At 26.3% G+C, this 18,944-nt stretch overlaps 1 protein-coding gene across 6 annotated transcripts in view; it reads right to left on the bottom strand.

The window, feature by feature from the left end:
* LOC100163866 (neuropeptide CCHamide-1 receptor-like) overlaps positions 1 to 18,944 on the bottom strand; it is a 168,527-nt gene that overhangs the window by 99,231 nt on the left and 50,352 nt on the right. For all 6 annotated transcript variants that reach the window (XM_029490528.1, XM_029490524.1, XM_029490523.1 and 3 more), the window contains exon 2: positions 14,777 to 14,849. The gene's annotated coding sequence lies outside the window, so the exon portion shown is untranslated. The remainder of the gene's footprint in view (positions 1 to 14,776; positions 14,850 to 18,944) is intronic.

Here is an 18,944-nt window from a genome sequence, read left to right on the forward strand (position 1 = left end):
CAACACACTATTGTGTAAAATTAATTAATGCGGTTTGTGGAAATTTTATGTATTTTGTTCAGGTATACTGACGGTTTTTTTTTATCCAGTGTAAAATCTCACGAGGAAGTTTGTCTTAAATTATCAAGCTTTTTGACTAAGAAAAAAAAAATTTTACTAACAGGACATCTACACCGAAAAAAACCAAAAACACTGCGATATCATGGAAAGAATGATATATGTGTCATATTAATTGATCTCCGTGGGTTTGCATTTCTCCGAATTGCTTGATAAATTTATATTTTTTATCTAGTTTGTTCTATTTTAGAATACAAGGCTGGGCATTAATGAGTTAAAAAGTTAAAGTTATGTTTAAAAGTTAACTTACTTTTAACTTTTTAACTTAATTAGTTACTTTTGCTTTTCACTTACTTAACTGTTAACTTATTACATTTATTTTTTAATTAACGTGAAATTAACGAATTAATTTTTCATTTTAAGAAGTTAAGTCAATTTATTTTGTAGCCTATTTTGTTTTCATGTCAAAAAATATTTAGGCACCGTGAATTATTTAAAGTTAACAATTTATATCATTTAAATTTAGCTTATATGGAAATACTGTATAAACTATAAAGTATAAACACTATATAGCAGTGGCATGGCGAAGTGAAGTATTTTATCAGGCAATTTATTTTTTGAATGTCCTACCTGGTAAGGTACCACCCCTTGACTACTTAATATAATACTTGTTGTTTAAGTTATTATTCTTATTAAATATCATCTTCAGATGAAGTTAATCTTGTGGGTACTACAATTTCTCACTAAATCCAGTACTCACCCAAACGACACCCTTTAAAACTATCGGGAAACTGTCCTTCAAAATCACGGTTAACACGCCATGCTAATACCTAGTCTATAATTTAGTCTTAGGTTGGAAAAAAATTGAGTACACTAACGTTGTAAAAAAAAATTAACTTTTTTTTTAACTTAATAAAAAGTTAACAAAAAGTGTGTATTAACTTAACTTAACTGAGTTTAAAAAAATCATTAACTTGCCCAGCCTTGCAAATAATACATTGGATATCAACTCATTTTGAATTTAAATCTCTATTGTAATAGTCTGTAGTCAGGTACAGTTATGTAATTCAAAACATAATATTATGTAATACCATATGAATACTGTAAAAGCGATTTGAAAAAACCTCTTAGTTTTATAAATTGGACAGTCACTGTAATGTGAATAATGTAACAGGATTTGTAGAAATTATAAATAAACACATTACTATAACTGTAAAATAAACACATAACGACAGGTATAAATCGGTTGGGTAATTGTGTATAGTAAACAGGTGTACAGGTTTGTAAGCACCTAGGCAATTGGATTAAAAATATAAAGGTTAAAATCCTTACTTTTTAATCTTGAATTCCTTTATGTCATCTTGGATTTAATATCACTAGTAGTAAGTTACAGTTGAAGTATAAATATCATAAAAAGATCAGGTCACTAATAAATTACTTAGATGCGTGCAATGTGCAATAGCTAATAGTTCAATAAAAATTTAAAATATAGTTTTAAACTTTTAAACACCATATATAAACATATATTTACTGCAGGATCAAGCAATAATGGTACATAAAAACAATTTAAGTAATACTCATGAGATAAATTCATATCTGAACACTGGTGAAGTAAAATTATTAAAAACATAATATATACTAATAATGTATTGTATATTTAAATATTTTTTTTAAATTCTGAGAATAATTCAAAACAAATTTTACAATCCATCATTAATCATTGTGTTAAAAAGCAAAATTTATTCCAAGTATTTTCAATAATTTATAGCAATAAATTAAAGTGTTTGGTTTCCTTTAGTAGTTATTATTTTAATGAAAAAATTCGCACATTTTTAATAAAAGTAATGCCATTAATATTGTTGAAAAAGACTAAAATAAAATTAATCTCATAAGATTTAATTTGTTAGTATTAACATTACCTAATGGGAGACAATAAAATTAATTTATATACACCCGCATACAGCTTGCAATTATTGTAGTACTATTATACACATAATTTAGGTGAGTTTTAACCTTTAAACACTATAAATTTACCCACTAACCTAGTTAAAAGTTTGATGACACTAATTTCCTATACATTTTAAAAGTTATATTTTAGTGTGTGGTAGTGACAGGTCATTATAACTGGATTCTACAAAAACCTACCAAAGAATTTGAATGGAATTAAATTAAACGTAAACTCTGTTATTCAAATAGGGAACGAATAACATGTGCACATAGCATAGGTACTATTTTTCAACCACTTTGTGCTTGTCAAGCATTTTTTATTTTTAATATTAGAAAATTAATATTTGGAATCTCTATAGAATTAATATATTAAGTAAAATACATAGATGTTGATAAGTAAGTACCAAACAAAGGTGCAAAGAGAGGACGGCTTGAATGAAGAGGTGACCTTTGACACAACTGAAAATGTTATTTTGTTTTTTTATAGTTAATTTATTTTTCTAGAGAGGACGCAGTAGTGTACACACTCACCCGCCTACTAGGTGTAAGGGCTATTGAACTATTGAAAGCATTTTACCATTTTTACCCACCGATTGAGAACACTCAAAATTCAATAAGATCCCACTGCTTACTAAAACAAATAAGACAATTGAGAACGAATTTATGTATAACGTTGACATAATATCATATTTAGTTGGCTATGGACGATTCAGTACGTTACATTTTTTTAAACTGAAAATTTAAGTGTAACAAAAAATAATAATAATAATATATTGAATAAATTATAATAAATGTATACAAATAAAAAGTGTAGTAAAAATGTTTATGATGAACCGTTAAAAGTCATAGTCTTAAATTATAACAATTATAATCTTATAATAAATATGACTACCTATACTAAATAATGATTAATGGTTAAAAAATAATAAGTTGTAATAAGTTACATATAATTAAGGTTTTAAAATTTCATGAAATTTATTTTCTTCAAATATTTCATTTTGATAACAAATAAAAATAAAATGTTTATTAAATCTAAAAGTTTATAGTCGTCAACTTCTAAGTGAACATTTTTAAAAGTTGGTTAATTGTATGAAACAAAAAAATATGTAACATATTTACATATAATTTATAAGTTGTTTAACAAATGTATAATACTTATAACAAACTATATGAACTAAGTATTAAATAATGAACCCAGAGCTCCTTGGCATCACTCAGCCACATACACACACACACATTATACGACTTTTGTATACTTTATAATTACTGAAAATACACTATTATTTCATTCATTGTTGGAATTGACTTCAAGTTTATCTTAAACCGTTATCTTTTGGATCGCTGATGGTCCGCATACAACAATATTTTAAAACTCATGTGAAAAAAATGTTTTTATTCTCAAAATAATGTCAGGAATATTTTTCAGCAATTCATAATATAGAATATACAAATATTGAAATATCAAATAATAAATCAACAAAAATAATATGTTTTCCTTTAATTCTAAGTGTGTAATCAATTTATTGTTTCTGATCATCTATAATGAAACACTTTTAAAAAAAGAAAAAATATTTTTCATAATTTCATTGAAATATTTAAAGAACAGTGAAATCTCAAATTTAGAACCCTACATATAATACATCCATTCTTAGATACCATTATATCCAACTCGTTCCAAATATTAAAAATAAAATTAACTGCACTTTATATCATATCCTATTATATTTATTTTTCATTGTTAATTTTATTTAATTTATTAATTTTTTTTTTTGAAGCCGCGGCAACATAGGCCATTGGGTGGTTTTTCAACTATGGAGCTATGGTACTGTAGGTTGGGTTAACACGTGTGTTTAGTTTTGGCAGAATTTCGAATTAGGCACCCGTAGTTTTCTACCATGCCCGGTCGGGGGATGGCAGTCTCTCTCTAGACAGTATTGCTTGCCCAGAGAGAGGAGCCGCCCGTGGTCGAGATTCAAACCGGCGTCGGTCCGCGTCGGAACCGACGCTGTAGTCGGCTCACCCACTCCGTCCCCCTTAATTTTATTATTATTATTATGTTGTATACAGAGTATAAAATATCATTAAAGTATGGTTAGCCGCAAAGAATCAAAGTGAATACATTAACATTTATCACCGATGAAGTCAACGTCGGTTTTGGTGAATTATCAATGATAAATATAATTAAAACCCATATAACGATTAACGATGACGTTATAATTGTACCAAATTCAGGGACACGCAACTTGTTGCACGTTCAATATTGGTAAAATAGTTTTGCTTCCCAGTTCACAAATTACATACATACAATTATTACGCGACATCATCAAAATGACAAAACGTACCTATTAATATTTAATGTTACCTGTTGCCTGTTCCGGAGTATTGATAACGGTCTGCATGATGGCGGCGATAATTAATAGTAGATGGTAGATACATAATTTGGTCTCTTAAACATAATATGTATTTTAAGGCCCACCATTTTTTTATTTTACTGAAATTGGTATCAATACATTCAATGTAAGGTGGGTGTTTCAAACCAATGAGAGTATTTTATTATTGTCCATAAACTTTTTTTTCTAGAAAAAAAGACAAGTATTAGGCATTAGGTAGGTATGACGACGGTTAGTTAGGTACATAATAGGCAGGTACATTTTAAATATTAAAACGTTTTATATAGATTCGTATAATATGTCTTATTTATCAGATACCTTCTGTTATTTTTCTATTTACCATAGGAGGTATTATTCCAGTAATAATGTTTTCTTTTTTTAGAATTTATCATTTATTCTCATTTATTTTATCTCAATAGGTAGCTATTTTTTTTTTTTTTCAAATAATAAGCAAATTACCTTACAGTAACAAATTAATATAACATAGCAGGTAGACTGGAAAGAATTACCGTTTTTATTCTGAGATGCCAATAAAATGTATATAAACTGAACAAAAATCGATGGCAGATGCATGTTAGAAGCGTTTTTAAATCGGCAGATGTACAAAGAATAGTCGATGGTAAAAATATGAATAGAAAGAAAAAAAGGTTCGAAAACTGTAAAAGTTAATAATGGCATTATTGTCAAATACGGAGCAGTCTATAAAACTATTTCGAAGCACTAATAAAAATAAAGGCTTTAATAAAAAATATTCTAAAAATCTTCATAAAAAGTTATTTTTTTTTTAATAATTGTTCATAATGTAATATTGTAATTTTATTGTAGTCAATTGTTTTATAATATTCGTATTTCTTATAAAATCTTGCAGTTCAATACAATAAACCAAATATACTAAATTTAGTGATGCTGAAAAAATGTTTCCTCACAGAAAATAAGGTGTTTATTATAATTTATGGCTTAAAAATTAAATTAATTAAATCGTTCATTTTGTGTGGTTTATCATTATATAAATTGAAATGTTTATGAATAATAAAAAATCACAGTTAATATGATACATTTTTAATGAATTATGTTCGGACTTGTATTAAAAATATTCTTATTTAACTGAAACTTTGCGTACCTAAATAGATAAATTTCATTAACGATAATATATATTTTAAAAGATTGGCCTAAAATAAGTTTTTATTGATTTATTATGGTATGGAAGAAAGAATGTATTGTATTTTTTTTAATGAGTTAACATAAAACAAAATATTAAAGCACAATTAAAACTAATAAACTGGATAATTGTAAATTTAAATTTGTGAAATATAAATTACTTCATATTGAATTATTGAGATCATACCACCTGCCGGCTGCCACCATGGTATGATTATTTCTATACAATACATTGTATAGGATTATATGGTCATATAGAATAACCTACGTCCTACACTATGTCATCTAGTTTTCGTAAACATAACGATTGAAGTTTTACAAGTTAGATTACCTAATAATCATTTTTTATAAAACTTTTATTTTTATAAATTATAAAATATGAAGTCTGAACCACGATAATACTACAATAGTTCACTAAATCGCAATAAAAATAAAAATATTATAATTTTATACCTATAATGGCCAATAATTATGATGGTGAGAAATTAACGCTTGACACCTTGCGAGGCTCTATATCTGGCTAATGATATATTTGATAGGCCTGGTTACATAAATACTGTAGGTATAATAATTTTTCATTTATCAGTAACATTATCAATTATCATTATGTATCTTATGAAAACAATGTGTGTAATTCAACGATATTTTTCAACCTAACTCCTATAAGTATAATTATTGCCTCTTACAACTCACCTACTATGGATTTAACATAATAATTAATTACTCTACAATAATTTGATGCCGATATAATTAATGTAATACCGTCCAATATGTATACCTAATATTTCGTACGATGATGTAGGTACACCACACAGTGTTTATGACATGTTGTTTGGATTCTAAACTTTAGAGTTTAGTTGTGATTTATTGTTTTAGTCATATCAATTGACGGCGTAGGTAGTTAAATTGAGTACGAAACTATCTTTATATTTTTCCATAACAGTCAATTGGGATTCCTATAATATATTTGTTTGGGAAATAATAACCACGCAGTTGATGCTTTAAAAATAATAATAAAAAAAATATATGTGTTGATAATAATCGTAAAAAACAATTTGTTACTGAAAAAAAATTTATAGTTTTATGTGTAAAAAATTGAACATAACAATTTAATTTAGTTTTTAATTTTAAGACTATGACGCGCGTGTTACTTGGTATGCAATAATAATTATACTTATTTGAATTAATCATTAAACTCTTGACAAGTAATGCGACAATGGCAGACATAGGTAGATAAGTAGTATAGGTAATTAAATACAAGTGTAACTATGAATATAAAGTAATGATTATTTTGATCTGATACAAAAAGTGTAAGTATTGCGTTTGTTTTGGAGTTACAATGTTACATACACGATATACATTATACCTATTGTAGTATCGTATCTATATAATTTTTATAAACTATAAATAATTATAAAAAAGATCCACTATTTATCCATTATACCATTGATTATAATTACTAGGTAGTATTTATAATCAATGATTAAACATGATAATGTAGGCATAATGCTGAGGTTTATAAGTTTAAATTAATAATTACTTCACCACAAACGAAAAAAAAATTATAAACAAGTTTATGTTCCGGTTAAGAATTAATTTGAATCTAAACCGTATAAAATGCACTTAAAAATTATGTTGTTTCAGAATACGTAATATCTTCAGGTCTTCTCATATAATCAATATTCGTTGAATTTAAAATATTGGAAAATTATAATAATTAAACCCCTTATTCACTCGGACAAAGGTAATGCCAGTAGTCATCAATTGGAAATTCAAGTTTCTAGTTTCATTTTTTAATTCTAACAGTTCCAAACATGGTTACACCTAACAGAGATATTAAGTACACTCTTCTAAATCCCTGTACAAATTGTATGCTTTTTAAAGGCTCGTTTTATATTTATATACCTACCAGGTTAGGTTAGGTTAGGTTACCTATTAAGGTTACTATTATGTATAAAACAGATGTCTGAAATATATACTATATATACAACAAGTAAATAGTAAGAGGAGGTTGACAACAATTAATAATAATTTATTAAGTTTCATATTATTATTATCTTTGCGAACTCACACTTGAATTACTGTGATAATAAACACAACAATATTAACTATTTTTCTTCGCGGTAAAAGCTTTAAGTGAAAACCTACAAATAAAATAAAATAAATAATAAACTGTATGTTCTTCGTCAGAAATATTGTTCTATTTTCTCAAAATATTAACAAGTCCCAGTCTTATCCTTTTCTAAAATCAGAATTTTATTCGTGCATAAAGTACAATTAAATATTATTAATTAATGAATTTCATCAAATTTGTTTACGTACTCTTACAGCTAAATAATATTTCACGAAATACGAATATTTATAATACCTGGTGTAATACAATATTATGTAAACGATACATAATATTAAATTATGTTGATTTTGTACCGTAACGTTATTTAGTAACTTATTAGTAACTTTTTTATTATTTGATTTTCTCATCTGAATATTTTCCAATATTCGTAATATATTATCCTTATAATTTTAGTTTATAATTAGTTTGTAAGTTCAAATATTGACTATATTGGATATTCAAACATAAATTAACGATTTATTCTCAGATGATTTTTGTTATTTTGTTGTAATTTAAATAATATTAAAATCGTAGAAACTTGAAACTTTTCACCATCATGTATATGATTACTTTATATTAACATTTTCAATTTCTTAAAATATTTAGATTAGTTTTAAACTATAGTTACATAGGTACCACTATTCACACATTTCTACGATACGTCGGGTATCGACTTATATAACAATAATAAAATAATATGATTATAATTATATCTATACTATATGCAATACCCATTTTTGAAAATATTATAGTTCAACCTTAACGTATAATTAATATTAATACATAATATAAATAATAATAGTAAGTGTGTAATAAGATATATCCTTAGAAATGTTGAGGCCAGCATATCGTTTCTGTTTAGAACCATTTTATGCTCTTATTTATACTTAAATTCAAATAGAGTTACTTCCCCTATTCGTGTGCATATAATTACGGTATTTTAGTAAAAAAATACTATTAAAACCACGTCAATAAGAACAGTTATTACGCATGAAATTATTTGCATATTATAGACTTTTTCATATTATATACTTTGCATATACATTGCATTTTGGGAAACAAAGGTAATTTTATTTTTATTATTTTAAAATATAAGTAAGAAATTATTACAAAGATTTAACAAAATACTATCAGTATTATGCTTTTATATTTTTATATTTTTTTTCCTCTTGAGATTCTTAAAAAAAGCCATATTTTTAGCTTAGTTTATACCGTGAAATTAAATGCCATAGCTTACCGGTAGAATGTATTATATATGTCATATATAAAATTATTATTAAATGCTACCTTTTTAAAAGCCATTGAAGTGGTTTAGTTTTAAATATATAACTGAATCAAAAATAACCTAATAAAATAATATACATTTTACAATACGAGTACAATACGTGTTTAAAATATATCATAATAATATGTTTATGTAAATGATATAAGCTTTTAAATTATCGAGCTTCACTAAATTCTAATTGTTAAACATCTGAAATTTTGTTTTTAAATGCGTATTTTATCAGTATAATTATTATACTAGTAAGTAGTTAAAATAATAATTATTATACATTATTATGTGTATTATATGCATCGTAAATATTATTATGATGACGATTTTATGATTTTGTATCATCAGTCATCGTGGTTTTTATTTAATATTTACATTAGAAAGTTTCATGTATAACGCAATATGTTTCATGAAAATAAAGCTTGTGTACCTATTATACGACTGATCGTGTAGCAATATCTTTTTAATAATTTATGAGTTTTATCGCAGAATAAAGATTGCTCAACGCCTTAATGGCGTTTATACTGATTTTATAATGTGATGTGTAAATCGTGATTTGTTTCCTGTATTTACACTGACACGGTATATGATATGTCAAGTCAATAATTATATATGAATACATATGACACTGTTTTCCCCACATAAAGTGTATTCGGTTAAAATATGTACCATATTATGAACAGTATACACATTTTGTTTTGTTAGCAATATATAGACAATTTTACATTATTTTGTTTTTATCTATAAATATATTAATGAGCCGCAATATTATAGTGAATTAAGTCAGATTAAAACAACATTCATCGGTATATACTTAAGGTCACAATAATATTATATAAGGTACCTACCACAAAACAGTATGAGTTGATACTGTGTTATATTAACGTTTAGATTAGAACACAACCTTTTTTTTTAACTTTTAGGTGATAATTTTAATTTAAAAAAACCACGAGCTATCAACATTGCATACGATAATAATTCTATAAATACAATAATGTTTGTACCAGGGAGCCATTATAATTTAACTTAACTTTGTAATACTTATACAAATTTAAAAATATGAAAAAAACTAGCATGATTGAAATAACCCAAACTTATAATTTGTTCAATTGTAATTGTTGTTCATTTTGTCTTTGATTATATATATTTAACGATTTATCAAATATATAAATCTAAAGTATTTCTCAACAGTTTTTGAAACGTAGGTATCATCCCTCAAATCTCAATATTAACTTAAATTTGGTAGTTATTGTATTAATTGTTATCGATGAAATATATTATAATATTATAATAACTGTATTTTACTATAGATGTATAAAGAATGATGTACGAAGAACTAATAACTGTGGTATAACAATGGTACAAAAAAATGTTTACGAGTATCCAAATATCCAAATGATTTGTACAATTATATGCGTGGTGGGACCATGATATATGTACTACAGACCGAGAAGTGTAAGCAATTGAATAAAATTGACACGAGCTACGTATTACACACCTGCATACATTGCTCTTTTTTTTTTATCTGAGAAAAGAAACATTTACATACTGTATATAAAATGATACAATATTTATATTTTATAACTTATATATAATAATATATACTAGGCGTAGTGACATGATAGAAAGAGTCATCCATAATGACACTACCTACTTCAATAATAATTCTATTTTTGTTTATTAATTTAATAGATTATTTTTATCTTTGTTTTGGCTTGTTAAATAATGCTGCCATTATCCTGTTGCAATAATTACATGGATATTTAAAAAATTTAAGAAAGACCTCAATAATCGAATTTAACGTAGGTCAGTATATTGATAGCGCTAGTATCTATGTAGTATGTACTAATGATGATTTGAATATTTTTTATAATACCCAAAACATATTTTATAGTATTTAGAAATTCACACAATGGAATGTGGACATTGATTCCTTATATTACTATATAATGTACCTTTATTATACTTTCAGAAGTATTGTTTAAATTGGATTCGATACCTACCTTTTTTAAGGAGTTAAATATAGGCAATTTGCTAAGTGCCTCAGAGCGTGCCAAGTAAACGTGTGCGTTGTAGTTGTAAAGGATTATTAGTGTATGTGATTGTTGTGTGAAAAAGATAGTACTTAACTTACCGCACGCGCAATCACAAGTCATCAATCAGTGAAGTCGACGAGTAATATTGTTCACTAAGAAATCATGTGGATACTTTTTTTTTCATTGTGGCGACAGAACTGTATTATACAGACGTATTATAATAGTAATTCAAAAGAAAACATATAAATTCACTATGAAGGTTACTTAAGATCAATAATCCTACTTTTTTGATTTATTTTATGGATTCCATCAAATTACTGTTTATATATTTTATTTTTATTTTTATATATAAATGTATAATATATACGAGCCGCAGCAAAATTTCAGAGGCTTCACAAATAATAAATGATTTATATATTTTACACAAATAATAATGAAAAATATTAATACATAGGTATAGCAATTAGCAATGAGTTACAAATAAAAATGAAAATATTGCAATTGCAATAACGCAAAAAAGCAGACACGCAAATAAAAATATAATAATAGTAAAATCAGTAATCACTACCTAGTACCTATCTTATGAATTGCTTAAATTCATAAGATTTTACATTTAATAATCATATTTTAGCGGGAGATGAGGGATAATATTTAAAAATTAATCAATTTTCTCGATTTAAAGTAAACTTCATAACGATTTAAATATATTTTTTAAATTTTCTTATCACTTTACTAGGTAGGTAGACAAAGATAGAAATATTTTCTTAAAAAAATCATTATCGATTGCCCCTTGCCTGTTAATGAAGCCACAATTTAAACACGGGTATGACATTGTATTTTTATAGTTTGTGTTAACTTGTAAGTTATAAAGGCATAACAACTATAATAATACGATCAAAATTTCAAAAATGGATTACCACCGTTTATCAAAATAGCTTATAGTTTATACCTACTAATATAAACATAATATACGAGCTAATGTTTATGGACATATTGCATTGTGATTCCTAAATAGTAGCCACTTGCTACTAATATTATATTAGTGGGTTCAATAGAATTATGTTAGTGAATAGTGGATTATTCTCGACAATAGTATAAATTTGAATTAACGATTCTACGGTTATTGTAATGTTTACGAGATATTGTTATTCGATAAATAATATAACCACAATGTATCCAGCACAAACAGACATTTCTAAATAGCGGACACTTCTGAATATCGGAGAACATTTCAGCTACTGAGAGTGTCCGGTATTCAGAGGTTTTACTGTATTATATTGATAAATTAAACCTATTGTTAACCATGTAACAAATATTTAATAAAAAATGCACATTACCTTTGATACCTACCTACCTACCTACTTACTAATTTTTTATTACTGGTTTTGCATAACAATCACCGTTTTCCCTAATTTGTTTTTTGTTTTCCCTTTTATTTTGAAAAGAGTTTTAATTCCACGCTACAGTTCAATACAGTAACAACTTGAAATATCATCAAAATGAAATATTACATTGTTGAATTAATCGTTTAAAATAGGACCTACTTTACAAATCAATAACGCAATAAAATATCCAAAAATTATTTCGTCCATGAAAGCACAATATTATAACAATTTATTAACTAATTTATTATTAAAATGTACATACCTATCAAACTAAAACGTACTTAATGTACTGCTGATGATTATTGTTGTCAAGTATTTTATAGTATTGTTATATACGTCATTAGGTATATATTATTTTTACATCATCCCAGAAAACTTCTAATAAGTCGTGTTACGTTTACCCCAAGTTAGAGGGTATCCATACTGTGAGCCTACCTCCTCATGTTATTAGTTTTATATACCATTAAGTTTTTTTCTGCTATCAAATTTACTTATTGTTACAGGTTGTAAATTACTATTTTTATCTAATAAAAAAAAAAAGTCGTGTTACGTAATAATTCACCGACACCATTCTTCTTGTCAATCTAACAAATCTGTTGCTTCTCGTGTCTTAATTCCCTATTTAGTTTTGTCATATTGTCTCCATATACGCTCGATCCTCGATTGTCTGTGTTTGTGTGCTGGTTGTAGGATCAACAAAAAACTCAGAATGATTGACGGTTTCGTGATATGGTAACCTATATCTTATACTCTATATACTCGCAATTGATGTGAATAAATTTACCTAAAATTTTGTACAACTCTTATAATATAATGTTATTTATCGTAATGGCTCAAATGTACTTACTCGCAATAAAGTGTAATAAAATTAAAATAACTACGGTAAGTAGAATATTACACGTATACAGTTTTTGGTAGGTAGAATTTTACGATAGATAACATAACACACGAGTACCAAAATAGTGTTGTATATTCAATTATAAATTTGAAAACAATGATAAATTAGATTCTTAATGTGATTTTATACTACACTATACTTATGCAGTGGTATCCCACTCCACAATGCATATGGATCGTTATTTCAAACTTCGAATGTTCATTTGTCATGCAATTAATAATTAAGTGCATCCAATAAGGATTAAGATGACCTATAAGTAAATAATACGCAAATGCATTATGAAACAGATGCAATAAATAACATTTAAAAAAACATAATATTTAATAATTTAAATTCTGTTTTTATTGAAATTTGCATAATTTATATGATTACTGTTTTATGTTTGATTATTTTTGGCTTCAAGTCAAAATGGTTTAATAATTAATTTGCATCTTGTCAGAACCACTTCTATGTTAGGTACGTAAATAAATTACTCAATTAGGAAAGAACATCATTAGGCGATGAACAGCGAATAATTTACGTAATGGTATTCTAACCTAAATATTATTAACTAGAGCACAGCAATAAAATAATCGAAATTAGGTACCAAAACATTAAAACCAGTTGCCAATGTCTTATTAGTAGGGAACGGATTTGGACGCAAATTGCATTTTTTCTGAATGTCCGAAAACTTTGGTTTCCAAGCAAAAAGTTAATTTCATACATCAAGGAATTAAAATATGTAACTTAAATTTTGCATTTTTTGACATTTTTAGTGCATTTTTATGGTTTTTAGTCATTTTTTCGACATTTTTTCGTTTGAAGTTTGCACCTATGATGTCAGTTAACGTGGAACGAAGTTTCTCGAGATACAAAACAACACTGGTCGATAACTGTCGAAGATTTCTGTTTGAGAATATTAAGCAGCACCTGATTATACAGTGCTATGAAACAAAAGGTAAAAGTATAACGAATATACCTATCTAAATTGTATAGGTACCCATTAATTTTTTAAGGTAAAAAGAAGATGGACAGAAGATAATTGAGAGTTAATTAATTAAGGTTTTATTGTATTTAAATATTTGTCATCAGATTTTTCATAATAATGTTTTTTTTTTATAAGTTTTAAATTTAAAATTGTGTTTTTACCTATTGAATATAAAGTTTTTTAGGGCATTTTTTTAAAGCATATTAAGTCGTATTTTTTTAAGGCATTTTCTTGTTTTTTAGAGCATTTAAATCCGTTCCCTACTTATTAGGTAGTCGAATTTTGCTTACAAAATAACAATTCAAGTGAATTTCGGTAGCTTTATATTATTATTGTTTACCTATTAATACAACTGATTAAAAAAATAATTTTCAATAATTTATATTATAAGCTTTTAATTTTTATTACACGCAGGTAGTTAGTACTAATTAATCCAAATAATAAATCATACATTTAAATCCGTCGGGATTAAATTATTAATCATTATTTTTATATTAATAAATAACAATTACTAAAATAACAACTTTATTATTTAAGAATCTCGGTACTTACTTCTCAATTTTATATCTGTATGAGTTCGTAGCTCGAATTTCACTTCATTTTTTTTAAGTGCCAAATGGATTTTCTGGAAAAAAACAAAATTCTGGGTTATAATAGTTATAGTTAATTAACATACATTTTATCCATATTATAATTATAATCTAAAGAGTTAAAATAGTGAGAAATACATCTATATTTTAGATTAAATAGGTAATAATAGTTATCGTAAGGTAAATAATCATGTAGCATACTTATTTAAAATATATATAGGTACAAATAATTAATGTTAATAGTCTATAATATCTATATCTAACAAGTATCAAAATTGAATGCGTATACCTAATGATTTTGTTAGATGCCAAAAGTATTTTATTTATATACATTAGGTATACCTATTTAAAACTAACATTGTTTTAAAAAAAATTAATATTATAGTATTTTATTTGGTGTTATATACTTTTATAGAGAAATCATTATCTTCGTATAAATATTTATTTACTTATAGTAATTGATCGTTTGGGCATGAACCTTGATTTCTTTCATTTCTCCACATTAGTTTCCGTCAAAATAAATAAAGTTCTATTTTTATATCCGGCTATATTATTTCTATATATATCTACAATATTGTCGTTAAGACCACAACCCATAATCCAAGAATCCAACCAGTCTATAAGTTTATATAATATATGCCCGGTCCAGGATTGCTACGCAATCACTTAACATTAATTAACGAATCAAATGAATCAATAGTGAGCTAATGGACCCTTAAACTGATTTAGTCGCCTACGATTGGTTCTTTAAATTCTAGTGAACCATTGAACCATTGAATCAATGAATATATTCGTATGCAATCCTACAATAATATATTATTATTGTGATATAAGTGTTTAGGTATACGCTTATGGTCGATGCATAAGTATAACAAAGTTTAAATAACAATATCCATCTACTTTTAAATAATATATTATTCTACAGAACTTTTATCTTTATGATGATTTAGAAAGTTTTGAATTAACATAAATCTAATCTAACTATTGGAATAAAATCAAATGGTGAAATAACATATTAGCCATTATAGGTACTGACAGTCAAACATTATATTATTAATGAATCAATAATTAATATAAGCCAGTGGCGTTATTAGGAATTTTAAATGAGTGGGGGAGGGGTTTGTATAATTTCTAGGAACACATATAGGCGGGCTATCGGAGTACAAAAAAACAGGCGCGTAAAAATACGGCCAATTGTTGGGGTTAAGCCCCATGAATCCTCCCGTGAATTAATGGTATAAACTAAGTACTTTAATATTGATAATATTAATTGCAGTAATCAGATTAAATGACATTAGTGTACAATTTATATACTTAATTTATTTAAGCGATTTAACTGATTTGGCTATTGAGATTAATTAAAATCAATAATTCCAAAGGTTTGACAAAAAAGTTGTTTGGGTATTGATGAATATCTTCGCCACAATTTAATATGTCTATAAAGAAAAACCTCCGTCCATCAAAAGAACGCGCCACGGACCGACCAAAATCGGTTTTTCTGCACATCCCCACCCCTGGTATAGGGTTTTGATAGCAAGGTTTCGTGGAGAGGATGCATGGAGGATGCGCAGAATCTGCACGTTCTTTCGCTGAACAGAGTATATATTGCACAATATTTTAATAACAACTGCAAAATAATAACTATTATCCAAAATAATTTTCATGTATTTTTTTTTTTGAATTGTACTTAAATAATGTTAAATACATTTTAAAACCATACTATTAATTAATGTACTTGATTTGTACGTTTCTATCGGTCGTAACTATTATGTGAATTAAATAATAATATTATCTATAGATATTGACTTGTATAATCTAACTTACTACCTAACTAATAACTATTGACTATTGCTAAATGCATATTTAAATATTTGAAGTGTATTATACTTTGTTCGAATCAGATGATCATCATTTACCAATATAGTTCAACCATACATACCTAAGTATAATATTATATTATATTGGTTTCAGATACTGAGCAGAGCGATGAATGTATTGATTTTACAATGATGTGTGTTTATTTTTTTATTTTTTTTATGTCTGTCATCACCTTTTGGGACAGTAAAAAGGCTTCAATTTTCCTTAACAGCATATTTTCTGGTAGAAAAGTAAATATAGTTGGCACTTTGTGGGGTCAAAAGTAAAAAATTCTGAATAGTTTTCAAAAGAAAAAACAAACAAAAAATTAAGGAAAAACTGAGGATTTTACAAAAAAATAGTTTTTGAAAAAAATTATTTATTTTTTAGTGTAACTCTAAAAAAATAACAGAATATAAATGATATTTTAACTAAATGTGTATATAAGCAATTTCTATGCATTATGACATTTTTGTAATACTATACGACTCTTTTTGAGCTATTTATAGGCATACCTAAGTAAAATTTCGAGTTTTATTCGATTTTTTTAAAACTATTGTCTATAAAACATTTTTTGGTTGGTAAAAAAACTTGAAAACGTAATAGAACATTCATTATAAGTTGATTATTTAAAACTCATCAAAATCATGAAAATAAACTAATTATTTCAGTTAGAAGTTCATAGAAAAAATTTCTATTTTTATCTAAGCTTTGAAAATGTAATATAAGTTTTCGTACATTCAACAAAAATAAAGTTTACTGGAAAGTCAAACTAATTTTTTTCGAGCAACTAGACATTGGATATTCACTTATAAATTATCAAAGTTAACTGGGTATGGTTCTTATATAAAACTACACTTGACTCCATGCACCTCGTTGCCCGTTAAAAATGCCAACTCTATATTATATACTTTTAGAAATTAATTTTAAAAATCTCTAATTTTAAATCCATTATCCCATTAAATATTATTTTAAAATAATTAATTATGATAACAACTAAGTACTGTAAGGCGAAAGCAGTAACCAATAGCAATTAATTATAATAATACTGTTAGCTGTAACCAATAGCAACCATTTATAAACTAAAATTTCAATCGTAAACTTCAAAATCTCTTTCTTAAATAAAAAAAATTAAGGGCAGAGCTTATCGTGATAACAACTATCCTATATTTTGAGTTGGAGCAAATCACACACATTGGACATAAATACATAACCTTATAATAATCAGTTGAGTAGTTGCACGTAAACTCGTTGTATGCGTTATATTTTGTATATACCTATAATAATATAGGTCCTATATAGATTATTATCAATATGTAACGAGCCTTTTCATTAGTTCATCAAATATACCGGAATTTATTCTATATTTGATTTATTGTAGATAATTACTCTATAAATATCAGGTTGAATATATTTTTAAATCTTAAGATTATAAACCAAATTAATTGGCAACTTCATAGTTCGAGTAAAATATACTTATATTTATAATTTCTACCATACAAGTGTATCCCATAATTGTTACTCCAATATTATACTATACTCGTTATACAGTGAACTAAATATTGTCATATCCACATTCCACATGACATTAATGCATTATCGAGTTTATGTATTGACATATTTTGACAAGCTTGTTGAACCCATATTTAGTGGGTTTGTGAATAGGTGATTATTGATCATGATTATTGATTTGTATCATGTCGTAACAAGCAGCGTTCAGACTCAATTACTCAACGTCAAAATAATGTGTAAAAATTTACTAAAACAAAGGTTGCACTATGCTGCAGTAAGTCGTCTTACGAGAATAAACAAAAAAATCATACTTATAATATACAGGCCCATATTCAAACTGTGTCAATGTCAAACGTGTCCAGTGATATGAACGACATAACATCCATAATATTTAGGTGTTATGTTAAATTGTTAGAGTTAGACTATACACGCAACACGCCTAACCTATATTAAAATATTATTTTATGTAGTTATACCAGTATTGCACCATAACATATTATGTTGTGTTATTTATATGTCCCCCGACTCCATAACATTATTGTTATAACTGCGCATTATGTTCGTTCGACTTTGTTGTTGTGGGGCAAGTAATATTGTAACAGTGTGGCGCGTGGACATGTCGTTTGTTTTCGATTTTTATAATATTATTATATTATTGTAAACGGAAAATGGAACAACAGTCGTAAAATTCACGCTCGCCGTCCAAGTGCGCAGCGAATAAAGTTTTCCTCGAGTTTCCATTTATATAGCATTTACGCATG

Source organism: Acyrthosiphon pisum, chromosome A2 (genome assembly GCF_005508785.2).
Source record: "Acyrthosiphon pisum isolate AL4f chromosome A2, pea_aphid_22Mar2018_4r6ur, whole genome shotgun sequence".
Lineage (NCBI taxonomy): Eukaryota > Metazoa > Arthropoda > Insecta > Hemiptera > Aphididae > Acyrthosiphon > Acyrthosiphon pisum.